This window comes from Rana temporaria, chromosome 5 (genome assembly GCF_905171775.1).
Source record: "Rana temporaria chromosome 5, aRanTem1.1, whole genome shotgun sequence".
Lineage (NCBI taxonomy): Eukaryota > Metazoa > Chordata > Amphibia > Anura > Ranidae > Rana > Rana temporaria.
The window spans coordinates 350,557,409-350,575,949 of NC_053493.1; the positions used below are offsets into that span (position 1 = coordinate 350,557,409).

The window sequence follows — 18,541 nt, forward strand, 5'->3', positions numbered from 1 at the left end:
TGATTACTGTATAAATGTGACTGGCAGGGAAGGGGTTAACACTAGGGGGCGATCGAGGGGTTAAATATGTGTCCTAGGGAGTGATTCTAACTATGGGGGGAGGGGACTCACAAGGGGAGGAGAACGATCTGTGTTCCTCTGTACTGGGAACACACTCCTCTCCTCTGACAGGACGCGGATCTGTGTGTTTACACACAGAGATCCATGGTCCTACTGTGTTCATGGGCAATCACGGGCACACGCATCTGTACCCGAGTGATGCGGCGGCCCCCTAGAGGGCAGAGAATCCGAGGACGTCATATGACGCCCGGCCAGAACAATAGCCGCCCTGCCTAGCTGTCATTTGACGGCCGGCGGGCGGCAAGCGGTTAAAGCGGAATTAAACCCAAAACCTACCATATTTTATAGTGCAGCTTACCAATAATTGGATGTGGTGGCTGTATCAGTTTTCTTTTATTTGGCTTTTTCCCCTCTGTGCCAGTAACCCACCTCCTGTATTAGTGAGACACAACTCTGGAGCAATGAGCTCAGGAGGCATGGCAGACAGCAGGATTGTCAGTCTGGAGAAGGGAAAAGGGGTGGGAAGCCTTGTACACACGACGGTTTTCTCGGCAGGAAAACTGCCAGGAGAGCATTTGGCCGGGAATCCTGGCAGTGTGTATGCTCCCTAGCAGTTTTCCCAACAGGAAAACTGCACAGGAAAAATAGAGAACCTGCTCTCTATTTTCCCGTCGGGATTCCTGGCAGAGGTGAAAGAAAACCCTTGTGTCCTAGAGCATTGGGTACAGGATTGTCCTAATACCAATCCAGAGGACTAGTAAATGTAAAAAGGAAAGGATTGCAGCTACTCCAGACCAGCTCAGGTGAATAAACGATAAGGAGCGGCCTCAGCTTACATGTCTCCACCAAACCACACACACTGATTTTTTACGCTCCGCCCACACAGGGCTTAGTCATAGGGTGGGAACATAGAGCAGGATGGAAGCTTTTATGCATCATTAGCCATGAAGAGAGGATAGTGATGAAAGGTGAAAAACAGGTGCCCACTAGTTTAGAGCAATCAGGATTAAAGCTGCAATGGTTAAAAAGAGTGAATAAAAAAAGTGTGCGCAACAAATATGGGGGAGTTTTGTTATAAACCACAGTAAGAAAGCAAAATAAATGAAGGGTGAAATAATCAAAAAAAAAAATCATAATGAGAACAAAAAATAATAAAAAATAAATAAACAAAAGATGAGCAATGAGATGGAAAACAAAACATGAATAATAAGAAGGGTGAACAACTGTAATAATATGTATGAATACTGTAGACTTTTCTGTTCCATTATAATGAAATGAAATCCAAACATACTCAAAAGGCATTGGTAATTTTCAGACTTGCATGTGTAGCATCTGTAGTCAGGTGAAGAAATAGAAAACTTCAAAAAAGCTCAATAGCTCTGGTAAGGCGGCTCCAACACAGCAAGGCTTCCCTCGATGGGCACCCAATGGTTGCTTGAACCATAGAAATACAGAAAGAAGCGCCAGAGAAAAAAAGTCAGATTAAAAAATAGCCAGTGTGTTTAAAGGCAACACCACTGTCCTTTAATCAGGGCTCAACACAGGATACAACTCGGGTGGATTTTACAGATATTAGATATTAGAACTAGTATTGAACTCTCCACGTGAAGTAACAACTTGACAGCACTTTTTGAGCATTAATGGAGGCTTTAAATTAATAAAAGCTACACAGCAAAATATCAGTGTTCAGCCCAGTGAGGGAAGTAGAGAAGGCAGTCTCAGGCCTCGTACACACAACCAAGTTTCTCGGCAAAAACCAGCAAGAAACTTGCTGGGAGATATTTTTTTGCCAAGGAAACCGGTCCTGTGTACATTTTCGTTGAGGAAACTGTCGAGAAACTCGACGAGCCAAAAAGAGAACATGTTCTCTATTTCCTTGATGGGAATGGAGAAAATTGGCTTGTCGAGTTTCTCGACGGCTTCACAAGGAACACGACGAGCAAAACGATGTGTTTCGCCCGTCGAGTTTCTCGGTCGTGTGTACGAGGCCTCATATGGATATTATCATAAAAGTAAAAAAATACAGCTGATCCCTAGGTCGCCTAAGGCCAAACTTTTTTGCGTACTCACCCAAATCCCCTACAGTATCTAATGTTTACCCACTCACAGTAGTCTTGTGGCACTCCAAGCGTTCTTACACATGAATGAACATACATGGAATATGCTCGACCAACCATTCATGGGTCAGCTGATCAGTATTTGTGATAAACATCTGCCTGCATATATACAATGCACATATAACTAAAAAAAAACTAGCTTATATTAATATTATTATTATTATACAGGATTTATATAGCGCCAAGAGTTTACACAGTGCTTTACAATATAAAAGGGAGTCAATACAGTTATAATACAATAAAATACAAGAGGATTAAGAGGGTCCTGTTCAGAAGAGCTTACTAATAGGGTGGGGCAGGTGGTACAAAAGGTTGTAACTGTGGGGAATGAGCTGATGGAAGTGGTAAAAGATTAGTTGGAGGCATTTTAGGCTTACCTGAAGAGATGAGTTTTCCTGGATGGCCTGAAGGTAGCAAGAGTAGGTGATAGCCGGACATGTTGAAGTAGTGAGTTCCAGAGGACAGGAGAGGCTCTGGAGAAATCCTGGAGATGAGCATGGGAGGAGGAGATGAGGGAGATTGAGAGTAAGAGGTGTTGGGAGGAGCAGAGAGGACAGTTTGGGTGATATTTGGAGACAAGGTTGGTGATGTAGCTCAGGGCAGAGTTGTGAGTGGCTTTGTATGTTGTGGTATTTTGAGTTTAATCCGCGATTGAGAGCCAGTGTAGGGATTGGAGGAGAGGGTTGGCAGACGCTGAACGGTGGGTAAGGTGGACAAGCCTGGGCAGCAGTATTCATGATAGACTGAAGAGGGGATAGCCTATGGAGAGGTAGGCCAATGAGAAGGGAGTTGCAATAGTCAATATAACAAGGGAGTAAATGAGAATCTTGGTGGTTTCATTTGCTATATAAAGCTTTACATCATGTAAAAAGGTTTACATCATGGGAACCCTATGTAAATTGGTGAACATCAGTAAAGAAAACATAAACAGAAAATAGGTCCCATTAAGACATTTGATTAGTATGACTGGGTTTACCCAAACTTTTTATTGCCTGTCAATGTCGTTATATTTAATATGGAAGATTGAAATAATATATGCAAGTTTCCTAGAAATAGTCGTCTATGAAGAGATGATGTTAATCATGTGATATGATTATGTGAGTTACTGTTTATTTTTACTAGCCATTTATCTATTATTTTAGCAGAATAGGTAATCGGCCAAATGATCAGACAGGGCTTAACTGTATCTTGCAGTTTATTAAACAGGCGCAATGTTCAAATTAATAATGCAAACCATGTTTGGAATGGCAAAGGTCATACATACATTGCAGAATAATACAAAAAAAAGATACACATACATGGACTCCCCAAAGCAGTGTCCCTGTGGCTCCAGGATGGTAACATACGAATGCACAGCATAGCCTTTATTAGACTCTATAACCACAGAGAATTTAGCTGAGAATCATTTCAGTAAAACAATTCATAAATCAAAATACTTGCCATTATCCTCATAAATAGCTTTCCTCTCTCCAGGATAGCTCTGGTAATACAAGTGAACAGCTTGAGGGATCCAAGGCCCTAAGACACAGGGTCCCCCAACTGAAACTGGAGTTCCCTCATAGCAATTAAGCAGAGGCTCCCCACAGTAGTTGGGTCTTCCAGAGAAGGTGCATGCTATTAGGCTTTTGTCTGGCTGCCCACACACCGGTTTTCTCATAGTGAAAGTCTCCTCACCTAGCTGCAGATTACTTGTCCAGCTACCTCTGCCTCCTCAGTTGGGGCTCCCCAAGCTGCAGAGGGAGGGTATCAGAAAACCTTTGTTGGCGAGGCCAGGAGGTTGGTACCCAAGCTGGAGGACCAAAACTTGGGGGTTGATTTACTAAAGGCATATCCACTACAGCAGTTGCTGTAGATCTGAGGGGAAGATCTGAAATGAGGGGAAGCTCTGCTGATTTTTATCAGCCAATCATGTGCAAGCAAAAATGTTGTTTTTTCATTTCCTTGCATGTCCCCCTTTAGTAAATAAACACCACAGAGTCCAGGAGAAGGGCTGAACAGTTCTTGTATTGGAGCTGCAAGTAAAACAGTTATCAAGACAAATGGCAATGTGCAATCACTAGCACCAGTACAATGGCTATAGTAGGAAGGAAATCACCGCTCCAGGTGGGTCTACTATGCAATCACAGGCTGACTCAGGATACCGAGGGCGCTGGCAGTGCACTAGGCATGCATAGGAATTGAAGAAAAGATGTATAGCCGCACTCCAATAACCGTTGAGGTTGTCTTTATTAAACGAACAGCAGGTACATCACAGGGTTACAGCAATGTGAACAAGGGAACAGCCAGCGCGTTTCGCACTGGATTAGTGCTTATTCATGGCTATAGTAACTGCGGTAAAAGTTCCTCAATACCCTTGAACCAGCAAACCCAGTAGCACTGGGGGTACAGATACAAATACGGTAACATTGGCGGCCTACAGTATCTCTCAGTACTGAATATATCACACAGGCGTGGCCTACATTACCGAGTGCTGCATCTGCAAGAGGGTGGTTGACTGGCAGAGGGGTGGCTTATGTGGGGAATGAACATAATCTATGCAGTAAGTTTTCAGGCTGGAGGACAGCAGAGAATACAGCAATGTCGCTAAAGCTTTCCCTCCTTGTGCAGGAGCTTTTTACTGGGGCTAAATTACTGTCCCTGACAATCATGGTTCTTTGCTCTACTCTAGCCACTCGTGGAATTTGCACCAACCCCAACTGGTCACTGCTATTTATTAGGAAGGTCCACACTAAAGATGGCTGCCAAAGGTCACTGAAGGATGAAGTATCCAGTAGGACCACAGCTCCCCTGATGACACAGAGTCTTCAAAGGACCACTGTTCCTCTCAGTCTTCACTTCCACCTGCACAGCGGCACAGCAAGCCAGCGCCACCTCCAGCATGGAGGATAAACTACACCTGCCTACAACTTTTTTTCCATGGCCATGTTCTAGAACCCAGGGAGTAGTGGGAAAAGGAACCATGCAACTGTATCTCAGTATGGTAGTAAATGGGCACACTGTGCTAAAAATATTCTTATTCTATGGGCCCTCTGATCCCTCCTGTATTGTATTGTAACTGTACTGTTTGCCCCATGTTGTAAAGCACTGCACAAACTGTTGGCGCTATATAAACCCTGCATAATAATAATAATAATAATAATAATTATACATCAGCACCATCCTTTGGAGTGTGAATGTTGGCTATAGAAAATGACAACCATTTATGAGCATCCATTACAAGGTATAGGATCATTAATGCACAGCTGTTGGGTAATAAGGGGTTAAAAAGCAGAATGATAGCTTATAAAAAATAATCTTTCATCGTAATGAATAATAAAATCCATTTGATGCTCTAGTGGATTGAAACAAACAATTTTATGTACACTGAAAATATACACTGAAATATGGAGTTGGCATAATAATTTTCTTTCACACATGATTTCATTTGAGAATTGACTTTGTCAATTTAATAATCCAAGCATATCTGATCCTATTCTTTTACGAAATGTATAGAAATTATTATTTTATTGTATACACACAAAACATTATAAGGATCAACCAAATACTCTGATTTACATGACAGCTTTATACCCAAGCTGTAATTGATTGATTCAGACAGGCAGGTTTTAATTTTAGCCCAACTACCTCTATAGAGTTGTTATTGCTAACTGTTCTCCTGTTGTTGAGATTTCTCCACCATGTATTTTAAATGGGTGTCAAGCAAAAGGTAATCTCCCCTAGGCAGATAAAGACAGAGCACAGAGAAAAGTTAGAACGTCTGCCAATTTTTTTTCTGTTGTCTGTGTCCCTATTAGGGAGATTTCCCCTCACTTCCTGTCTAGAAGATTGGTGTCAGACAGAACGAAAACTGAGGATAAATCTAATGAGAGGAGGTACCGAAGGCATTTAAAACCTTACAGAAGATCTATCCCTTTTCCTTCCTATCAAGAACCAAAGCAACTAAACTTTTGGATAGTGGAGGAAACAAATAGAACCCCTGTAATTTATTAATTGGGTATACCATTGTGGTGGTCCCTACCACTTATGTCCTGTAGACACATCAGAAAGTTCAACAAATGTCTAAAGCCGTGTACACACAATTGGATTCCTGATGGAATCAAATCCGATGTATTTTTTTGTCGGATATCCGATGAAGTTGACTTTCATCAGTCTTGCATACACACTATCAGACTAAATTCCGACCGTGCCAAAACGCAGTGACATAAACACTGCGACAAGCCGAAAAAAAATGAAGTTCAATGCTTCCGAGCATGCGTCGACTTGATTCTGAGCATGCGATGGAGTTCCACACAGACGATCAGAATTTCCTATTGTTTTTTAATCCATAGGAAAAATTTAAAAAATGGGCCCCACACGCGATCGGTTTGTCCGATGAAAACAGTCCATCAGTCTTTTTTCATCAGACAAACCCATCGTGTGTACACGGCTTAAGAGAACATTTCCCTTACTTTGATGAGATTTCTTCCTGCTTCCTTTTGTGTCTATGGGACAGGAAGTGAGGAAAATTTTCACAGACAAGAAAAAAAAACTGGCAGGATTAGTAATCCTTTTTCACTCTGTCCTAGACAGACAGACAGGTTCAAAAAGCCTAAGGCCTTGTACACACGATAGGTTAAACAGAGGACAACGGTCTGATGGACCGTTTTCATCGGTCAAAACCGATCGTGTGTAGGCCCCATAGGTTATTTAACCATCGGTTAAAAAAAAGCCAACTTGCTTTAAAAATCCATGCATGCTCAGAATCAAGTCGATGCATGCTTGGAAGCGTTTTTTTCAGCACGTCGATGTGTTTTACGTCACCGCGTTCTGACACGATCGTTTTTTTAACCAATTGTGTGTAGGCGCGACGGACCATCAGTCAGCTTCATCGGTTAACCGATGAAAACAGTCCATCGGTCCGTTCTCATCGGATGGACTGATCGTGTGTACGAGGCTTTAGTTGACCTCACTGCTGTTTCAGAGAAAATAGTGGCAAAGTGGGGATAGTTTTGTATTTCCAAAGGATTAACATTGTTAAATACTACTCTAAAATTGTTTTAGAGAAAGAAATTAAAATTAAAATTGTTGTGGTTATAAGCTGAAAAATGTAAAGTTGCATTCAAACCCAAAAGTAGACATTTAATTTATTACAGCTTACAAATTCTTTGATGTGATTTAAATCTTCTTGTAAATCTAACTTTTCCCTGCCCAAGACTTCTTTTATTTTTGTTCAGCCCAGCGGGCTCTCAGCCATTGTATATACACAAGGGGCAGGGATGCTTGTGACATCATTGATCTAAAATTTCCCTTGTCCTGAAATTAGGTCAGTGATCTTATGAGTATCCCCACCCATTTGTGCATGTCCGATGCAGGATGAGGAATCCCTCACCCTCAGCTGATTGGCCAAGCGATGACAAACAAGTTTGGACAAACTTGGGTTTGCACTGAACCCTATCTCATCACTACTAAGGAGATTAGGATTAGGATTCTGATGATTTCAATCATCCAGTATGCATTTGGAATGAAGACGGCTGTTTAGGCATCTTGCGCTCATAAATTGCAGGGGATACATTTTTAAATGTATCTTTAGAATGTATATTTATGTAGACTATTGTACTTTTGGCTATATTATGAGGCCATCCGTGGGACTGTGAATTGTTTACATTTTAATAGTGTATTTCTATATATTCTCTTTATGAGTGTGAATAAAATAAAATTTTAAAATATTTTCACAGATAACATTTCATATTAATATTTTGAAGTTCCGATCAGCAAGTATTTGTATTCCTTTTTACATGCTTACTAAGCTACCCTTAACTGCTCTGCTGAAAAAAAACCTTGTTGTTAACTTGAGTTCAAGTTCCTAATTACAGACACAACTGTGTGATTCAGATAAGTGATTCAACCCCTTCCCGTATGCCCCATTTTTTTCTGTATGTTTCAGTAAAGGCTTTCAGTTTGAGAGAGATGGTTTAAAAACAATTTTCATTTTGCTCTTTATTTACAAATCCTATAATGCTTTTTGACACTCGTGTCAAGGGTGCACAATACATTAAATGTTTAATTAGAATAGAATGAGTAACACTTTTATATTAATAAAAAAATGCTATAGAGCTTCAACTTAAAAATGTATTAAAAAGTATTAAAAAAAAAATACTGTTGACCTGAAACCATTATGGTTTTGATTTAACTGCTTGCCAACCGCCGCACAAACTTATACGTTGGCAGAATGGCACGGCTGTGCAAATGGACGTATTTATATGTCCCTTTTTAAATTGCCGCAAGCTCCGTGACCGTGCCTGTGATCGTGTCACGGAGCTGAAGAACGGGGAGATGTTAGTGTAAACACAACATCTCTCCGTTCAGCCTTGTGACACTGTCACTGATCGTGTTCCCTGTCATCGGAAACATCGATCAGTGACGTGATACGGCAAGCCGCGCCCCCTAACAGTTAGACGCACTCCCTAGGTCACACTTAACCCCTTCAGCGCCCCCTACATGTTAACTTCTTCACTGCCAGTGTACTTTTTACAGTAATCAGTGCATTTTTATAGCACTGATTGCTGTACAAGTTACAATTGTCCCAAAATGGTGTCAAAAGTGTCCAATGTGTCCGCCATAATGTTGCAGTCACGATAAAATCGTTGATCGCAGTCATTACTAGTAATACAATTATTTTATAAAAATGCTGTTAAACTATCCCCTATTTTGTAGACACTATGGGCCAAATTCTCAAAAACGCCGCCTAACTTAACTTTCAGCAGTTAAGTTACACAGGCGTTAAATTTCTACCTAAGTGCCCGATCCACAAAGCACTTACCTAGAAATTTCAGGCCGTGTAACTTAAGTGCCTCCGTCGCAAGGCGGTCCTCCTCTCCGGGGGGCGATTACAATTTAAATGAGGCGCGCTCCCGCGCCGGCCGTACTGCGCATGCGTGTGACGTAATTTTCCCGACGTGCAGCGCGACAACGTAGTTTACGCCGGGCTTTGTGGATTGCGACGGGACAATAAAGTTGCGACGGGTGAAAAAAAAATACGCGCCGGGAAAAAAAATTCAAATTTAAAAAAAAATCGCGGCGATCGAAAAAAAGGTCTGGTTTTACATGGTGTACTAACTTTACACATTGTAAAACCAGCCCTAATTTAACGCGTGCAAATCGTAACTTATGCAGAAAACACAAAGCTTAAATGCTTTGTGGATCTGCTTAAGTACTCATTTGCATACGCTAGCCGGCATTTTGACTCGAAATGCCCCCAGCGGCGGATGCGGTACTGCATCCTAAGATCCGACAGTGTAAGTGTCTTACAGATGTCGGATCTTCTGACTATCTTTGGAAAAATCCTTCTGAGGATCGTTTCCAAAGTTAGGCACAGAGATACGCAGGCTGAACAGCAGTTCCGCCTGCGTTTCTCCTTTGACGATTTGGCCCCAAAACTTTTGCGCAAACCAATCAATAAATGCTTATTGTGATTTTTTTTTACCAAAAATATGTAGAAGAATACGTATCAGCCTAAACTGAGTTTTTTTTATAGATTTTTGGGGGATATTTATTATAGCAAAAAGTAAAAAATATTGTTTTTTTTCAAAATTGTTGCTCTATTTTAGCGCAAAAAATAAAAACCACAGAGGTAATCAAATACCGCCAAAAGAAAGCTCTATTTGTGGGAAAAAAAGGACGTCAATTTTGTTTAGGAGCCACGTCGCACGACCGCGCAATTGTCAGTTAAAACGACGCAGTGCCGAATCGCAAAAAGTGGCCTGGTCTTTGACCAGCCAAATGGTCCGGGGCTGAAGTGGTTAAGTAAAAGTCAGCATGGTTACTTTTCTGCCAATTGTAAGGACCAATGGGGTGTTTGCTATACTTGCTGATCACAATTGCACACAGCAGCTGAATGCATTGCCCCTTGTGCTTTTGTAAATAATGCCATGGGTTTACAGTCTCTTGTAAGTACATACCATTAATGGGTTTATATGTTTAGCCTCTCCATGAAAAGCGCTCAAGGCTTATTTTTTTCATTATGCTAATAAATTGCTTTTCAAAGCTGATTTTCTTTTGACTTAAAGCAAGTCATATTTTCTGCTCTGAATGCTGTAATCCAAAAGAGAGAAGTTTTTTTTTACCATCACCACCTAAACAATATTTATTTTTAATACTCTAAATCATTTGTTGCCTATCCGGCATGTGGATTCCCACTTCTATTTTGTGCTGCTGTGACACCGATAGCTGATACTGGAAATATTTGTTATTAGAATCTACAGTATTTGTACAAAAAGGCTCTATTCATTCTCAGATTATTCATTCCAGTGCTGCAGAGGATTTGGAATTGTATTTAGAAAAGTTATTCCCTTGTCATTCATCGTACAGAAGTCATTTTGCTCACATCAAAATTTTATGCCTTTTCATTATACGTCTTTTGAAATTGAATTTGCACAAATTCACAGACCACTTATAGTGTTGATGAGGTTTTTCCTCTAAAGAAAGGAAAGATAAGTTCAGATAAGATGAATTCACAGAAAGAAGTTGTTGAATAACCATATTAAAAAAAAAAAGTAAAAAGTTTGTATTACTATGAAGAGCATCATTTTGGATATAAATGGGTATTACAAATTAAAATATTGAATTGGCCAAAAGAAAACTTACTTAACGAAGTATGTGGTAATAAAAAACAATAATTACCTACTAATACATAGCTAAAACAAAATAACAGATAGTATTATGGATATATATAGGTGAGTAAATGAGTGAGTGAATAACTTATATAGTGCTACAAATGCGAACTAAATAGCCTCAAGGCGCATATTTTAGGTGCTGAAAGCGGTACAATTATTTTGCATGAAAATTTGGCGTTTTATATTGTAGGCCTGTAATTCTTAGAAGCAACTCACTTAAATCTGTCCAAACAAGAGTCTAGGAGACATCCCGGGTATGATAAAGTTTGAAACACAAAATCATAAATTATAATAAAATAAATAGCTATAAATTATTATAACAAATAATAATGTAATTATAATAAAAATTATTCAATAATGTAATCAAATCAAAAACAATGAAATTTGCTCAGTTGCAGAATTGTCGCTCTTATTACAGTACTTTCAGTGTTTGATGACAAATTTCCCCACAAATCACTATCGCTCAATTCTGCAAGTGATTCTAATTTATTATCGCTGTTTTCTAGCTGCTCTAAAACCACTTTTGACATAAAGGGACACTTTTTGGTTGCTATGGACAATCTACAGTTTCCAGGCAGAAAGAACAGTCTTTAACCACTTCCCGACCGCCGCATGTATATGTACGTCCACAGAATGGCACGTACAGGCAAATGGGCGTACAGGTACGTCCTTGCCTTTCCGCGGGTCGGGGGTCCGATCGGGACCCCCCCACTACATGCGGCGGTCGGATTCCTGCGGGGAGCGATCCGGGACGACGGCGCAGCTATTCGTTTATAGCCACTCCGCCGCGATCGCTTCCCGGAGCTGAAGAACGGGGAGAGCCGTATGTAAACACGGCTTCCCTTTTATAGGGAGACTCGTTCGATGACGTCAGTCCTACAGCCACACCCCCCTACAGTTGTAAACACACACTAGGTGAACCCTAACTCCTACAGCGCCCCCTGTGGTTAACTCCCAAACTGCAACTGTCATTTTCACAATGCAATTTAAATGCAATTTAAATGCATTTTTTGCTGTGAAAATGACAATGGTCCCAAAAATGTGTCAAAAAAAATCGCTGATCGCTGCCAATAGTAGTAAAAAAAAAAAAATTAATAAAAATTCAATAAAACTATCTGTCATGGCGATCACATGATCGGAGCGCTCCAGTTCTCAAGCAGCAATTGAGAGCTTTCCGCTAGCCACCTGTAACTGTGCTGGGAGCGCTCAGGGCTCTTGGCACAGCTGTGTTTGCACTAATGCATGCAAATATGTGGCCACTCTGTGCCATGGCCCATCCGCCGAAAGACCTCATATTTGAGTGTGGCCTAGAGGTTAAAATATGGCAATCCTGAACTCAGTAACAAATTCCATTAAAATCTATAGAGGTCTAATGTTGTAAATCCTGGCTAACGGGCAGATTACTGTAAAAAAAGACATGGGAAGCTGAGCACTGCTATTGGTTGCATGACCAATGCAAAAATAAAATACCACATATCTATCACAACATTGAAAAGCCTTTAAATCACATGCCTGAGGGATGCCTTAAAGCTATATGTGGTGTTACAGAACAGAATCATTTTCACAGATTATGATTTTCACTGTACACTGGCAGTGCGGGCCGTGGAATTGATTATTGTTTTCTTGTACAACTATCTAGACGATGGACTATTTAGTTGGATATTTAGATAGTGCTACCTGTGACTTTTTGAGAATAAGCTTTGTTTCTCTAAACATCCACTTTTTTTTATTTTTCCTTATGAAATTCAAGGAGTGATTCAGATCACTTATTAGTTTGTTTTACATTTTTATATGTTGATGTGTTCTTGACCTAGAAATCTAGATCTTTTTCCATGTATGAGATAAACTGCAAGATGCCGACTGACTTCCTCTATTTTATCTTGTCTCCACATCTGTTTTGCTTTCAGTTACGTGAAAAATAGTTACTTACCATTTTGATGTACTATTGTGGTTTTAGCTTTTATGGCACCACCTGCTTTTTATGTGTGGAATTGCAATATTGTTAGCCTATAAATTGAAATGTGAAGGTCCCCCCCCCCACTGGTCCTGTGGAAGTCTGCTGTTACAGGACGTGGGGGAAATGCGTAGACTGTAGCTTCCATACTACAGAGTCCAGAACACTCAATATGACCTACTGTTAAGTACATTGAGCCATGCAACAATAATTTTCGTTGAAATCTTACTTACCTAGATGAATGCAGCATCTGTCCCCCGTCGGCTCTAAGACTGAGAACCGAGCGATAAAACACCGCTGATCAGTCTCTGGCTCTCTGCTCTGCCCACCCCACTCACTGGAGCACTGGGCTGTGGGGGGACGAAGCATCATGCTTAGGCTCTCAGCAGCTTGCTGAGAGGCTGAGCCAGGTGTCGGTCCAGGCACGTGGGTGGATCCCGACGATTTGGTAGGAATCATTCCCGAGCCTGGACCAGCTCTGTGATGTCAGCCAATATACGGGCTTCACCCTGCTGTCCTCTGAAAATGGGTCACAGAAGTGCAGAAAGAACTGCACTTCTGTGATCCACAGCACATGTACAGCCAAATGAGCTTTGGCTGTACTTCCCCTTTAACCACATACACACGGTCACACAAATGTTGTCTGAAATTCCGACCGTCAAGAACACGGTGAAGTACAAAACTACAACAAGCCAAGAAATTATTCCGAGCATGCGTCAAATTGATTCCAAGCATGCATGTTTTTTTGTGCGTTGGAATTGCATACAGACGATCGGAATTTCCGACAAGAACTTTTCCCATCGGAAAATTTGACAACCAGCTCTCAAATTTTTGCTGTCGGAAATTCTGACAGAAAATGTCAGATGGAGCCTACACACGGTTGGAATTTCCAACCAAAAGCTCACATAGAACTTTACTTGTCGAAAATTCTGAACGTGTGTACGTGGCATTAGCCTACATACAGCAGCATTGCCCTAATCTGAATAATTTCAGTATTAAAAAATCTTTTTATTTTTTCTGATAGCTTTAGCAGCAAGACAAGCTTTTTATCAAAAGGCAACAAATCCATTTGGACTGGAAGATAGAAATTGGCCAGTAGTTTGCTGTGGCTGTCCTTGCTCTTGCTGATTCAAAACTGTCCTACTACTGGCCAATTTGTATAAAACTCTCATTAAGAATTAAGGGCCAGATTCACAAAAGGGATACGGCGGCGTATCTCCTGATACGCCGTCATATCCCTGTTTCTATCTATGCGACTGATTCATAGAATCAGTTACGCATAGATATCCCTAAGACCCGACAGGTGTAATTGTTTTACACTGTCGGATCTTAGGATGCAGTACCGCGGCCGCCGCTGGGGGGAGTTTGCGTCGTAAACCAGCGTCGGGTATGCAAATTAGGAGTTACGGCGGATCCCCGATGGATTTTTGCGTTCGCTACGTCGCCGCTAGTCTAGTTTCCCGTCGCAAAGTTAGTCATCGTTTAAGGTGCCCTAACTTTAGTCAGCAAACGTATTGCTGTCTAAAGTATGGCCGTCGTTCCCGCGTCGTAATTTAAAAATGAACGTCGTTTGCGTAAGCCGTTCGTGAATACAGAAGTACGCTACGCGCGTCGCCATTCGAAAAAATGACATCACGGAGCGCAAAGCACAACGGGGATTGCACAACTGAGCATGCGCAGTAGGTCCGGCGTGGGAGCGCGCCTAATTTAAATGGCACACGTCCATTTGAATTGGCCCACCTTGCGCCGGAGGCCGCGGGCGTAGTTTTCATCGCAAGTGCTTTGTGAATCAGGCACTTGCGATGAAAACTTGCGGCAGTGTAACGTATCTACGATACATTACGCAGCCGCGATTCTACGTGAATCTGGCCCTAAGAGACTACAGATAATACAACAGTGTAAATTTGGCCATTAAAAGGAAAATGTTTTTGAGGAAAAATGTGCTGAAATGTACTTACAGAAAGGTGTTTTACTACAATAATTAGGTGACTGCAGATTACATGGCTGTGTAAAATTAGCCAGTTCCAGAACAATTTTAAAAAGCAAGGCTAGGCTTGAATTTAGCAGAGACAAAGGGCAAAGTATGGAGCTTTCTTACAAGAATTAGGATATTACCGAAGATAGAGCAGAGTAAAATTGGCCAGCAGCAGAAAAGTTTTGATCAGGGATAATAGGCCTAACTGGTATATGCATACCTTTCATTTTAGGATAGGAGATAGGAGGATGCAGTGATAGTGAGTGATATAATGTGAGGTGGTTTAGGTGCACAGTAGTTTTTTTCCCTATCCTATGAAGAAAAATTTTGATTGCAGAGCTCTATTATCTATAAGTATGAATTCTCACCCTTCATTATTGTTTTAGGCCAATTCGTTTAGGCATCAAATCTAGAGTCAAGATGACAACAATCCTCTCTGGAAGACAGTGGCGGCTGGTGAAGTTTTAGGATGGGGGGGCGCCACACCCCACCCTTCCTTTTTGACCCATCCCACTTGGTGGAAATGGGCAAGGTTTCAGTGAAATAGTGGGTGTGGCTCTAAAGTGGTGTGGTTAGCATCTGAGATGAACGAGGGATGGATGGAGAGGGAGAGGGAGAGACAGCAGGCCCAGATCCTACACAACAATAAAAAAAATTGTATTCCTGAAAGTTTAACAATCAGCAGATAAAGATACTCAAAAACAGCACTTAGTTAGCACTTCAATCATCCTGGCACCACGGTTGTTATGGTGTCAGGTTAATTGAAGCACATTATTTCTATTATTGCATTTTAATATAAAATTAAATCATTCAACTCAACATAATGCAGAATCAGCGGGAGCCCTGAGCGTGTGGCCTGACACCAGATGCCATCAGGTGCCCCCAGCGGAGTCCCTCCTAACATCAGGTGCTCCCAGCAGAGTCCCTCCTTACATCAGGTGCCCCCAGCGGAGTCCCTCCTTACATGCAGCCCTGTGTCCCATCAAATGCAGCCCTGTGTCCCATCAAATGAAGCCCTGTGTCCCATCAAATGCAGCCTGTGTCCCATCTAAAGCAGCCTGTGTCCCATCAAATGCAGCCTGTGTCCCATCAAATGCAGCCTGTGTCCCATCAAATTTAGCCTGTGTCACATCAAACCCCCCTTCCACCTTCCTTCTCCGCAGGAGCACAGCGGCACTTACCTTGATGTGTGGTGTCCTCTCCTATTGTGTCTCCTTCCACTAGCAGCGGTCATGGAGGAGTCCGCTCCTCATACTTCCATTTTTCTCTCTCTCAGGCGCAATGGGAGAGAGAAAACAGGAAGTGACATCTAACTCAGATGTCAATCAAATTGCCTGGCTGTAGTAATAGATACTACGAGCACCAGACTGAAGCTACTCGGCACATCAGAAATCGCTGCAAGGCGGGACAAAAGCCTGAAAATGAAGCGCCACATCTGCAATCTCGTAATTGCATAGATGTGGCGCTTCCCATAATGCACTGTGTCCGGCGTCCGAACACAGTTAACTTAACCACTTCCAGACCTTAGGTGTTTTTCAGATTTGGTGTTTGCAAGACTAAAACAGTTTTTTCTGCTAGAAAATTACTTAAAACCCCCAAACATTATATATATTTTTTTTCTAACACCCTAGAGAATAAAATAGTGGTCATTGCAATACTTTTTGTCACACCGTATTTGCGCAGCGGTCTTACAAGCGCACTTTTTTTGGAAAAAATTCACTTTTTTGAATTAAAAAATAAGACAACAATAAATTTGGCCCAATTTTTTTATATATTGTGAAAGATAATGTTACGCCGAGTAAAATGATACCCAACATGTCATGCTTAAAAATTGCGCCCGCTCGTTTCTTTAAGAGGCTGGGCGGGACTGACGTTTTGACGTCACTTCCGCCCAGCAGAGCTATAGGGACGGGCGAAGGAGATTTTTCCTTCAGTCTCGTCCCCAGTCAGCAGCCGAACGCACCCGATCTCCTCCGCCGCTACCGACGGCTCCGGCAAGCGGCGGAGGGCGCGGGAGAGCAGCGGTAGGGGGGCCCTCTCCCGCCACCGATAATGGCGATCTTGCGGTGAATCCGCCGCGGAGACCGCCGTTATCGTGTACCGGACCGCGCACACTAAAGATGGATACCTCGGTTGTAGCAGCAGGTGCTGCCGTTACCGAGATATCCATCTTTAAAAAGAGGACGTACATCGTCGTGCGCAGGTCTGGAAGTGGTTAAGGACCTTTTTTTTTTTAAAGGGACAGTTTTCATTTTATTTTATTTTTTGTGACTGCCTGGAGGGGGGCGCTGCCCGTGCACCCCCTATGGATGGGCCGCCACTGCTGGAAGTCCTATGTACATTGCAAAGATTTTACCAACTTTGGAGAAGAGTCCTACCTTTTTCTGTTTTTATTAAAAACTGTATGTAGTAGCTTTATTCTACTCTAATATTGTACCCCCTGGGTCTGCACCTCCAGCAACAGTTAAGATGCAGTCAAAGCTTGTTAATGGAATATTATTCAAAGTTGTAGTCCAAAAACATCCTGTGGTCAGATTAATAGGCATTTATGCAAAGGCATAATTCAGGAAGAGAGTTAAGGCAAGCAACAAAAGCAGAAATAAATAAATAAATGACAGACAGATAACAAGAACCCGAGGACAAGCCAAGGATGTAAGAGTATCTGTCAGGGTTTGAAGAAGCAATAGGAAGCTCAGAACCTGAAATGATATTTCATGTCCTCCAAGGTAAAGTGCCTGTGCTGAGTACATTCAGCCTCTTGACCAAGTGGCGCTAAGTCAAATGGCATAGAGTTCATGAAGGTGTGGGATGTTAGGTCCAAGAGGTGGATTGTTGCATAAAGATGGATGCAGTGATAATAAGGCACTTATTTTTACTCTTTACTGTAAAGATGATATCTTTACAGGCATTTTGCCCCTGTGACTCCTTTTTTTATACACACTCTGGGGCTCCAGAGACACATATTTATAAGATAAATGGGTCAGGCTTTTTCTATATCGGTGAATAGATTGCATGCTGTCCACTTCACACTGAGTGCACCATCGGTTCCATTTATTTGCTGTGGCTGTTTTAATATTTGTTCTGTCACAGTACCTGTCTAAAACATGTTTAATAAAGATGAAACAGCCTCATTTGTCTAGACTCAGCAAGCCTTGTGCCAGTATGTCCAGATCATGAATTTCATTAAAACTGTTTTACAACATGAACTGTTGCTTTGAATCAGAAGTTGAAGTCAACACATACTTTTAAATACATATTTATGAAAAGTCATGCTTATTCCATATGTCTCTTACAGAGAACAGTGATGGCTCTATTCAGCTAGATAACTTATATATGTTACCATTTTGTTTCAAAGAAAATATGTATTTTCTGATCAGCTCCAAATAGATAATATTCTCAAATTTTGATTTAATTCAACATATTACCAAGAATTGAATCTACATTTTCTATATGTCTGGAAATAATAATATCATATCAATTAGTTGTTCTTTTCTCTATTGCTTTCCTCAGCTATACCTGTGTTATCATTTTTGAACATGATAGAATACTTCAGCATTGGTTTTTGCTACTCCTGGATTGACCAGAATTTCCTAGGGAAGATTGTCCTTGCTATAGCACATATTTCAGCCCTCAAAATTTCCACTTGTCTGCTTGCATTACATAGTCAGTCAGGTTGAAAAAAAGTCCATATAGTTCAACCTATAAAAAAAAAAAAAAAAGATATCATACAATCCCATATACACAATCCTATTCCCACAATTGATCCAGAGGAAGGCAAAAAAAC

General features: G+C 41.4%; 1 protein-coding gene across 5 annotated transcripts in view; it reads left to right on the forward strand.

Moving 5' to 3' along the window:
• Positions 1 to 18,541, forward strand: part of RALYL (RALY RNA binding protein like) — a 1,196,807-nt gene that overhangs the window by 1,134,955 nt on the left and 43,311 nt on the right. The window lies entirely within an intron of this gene.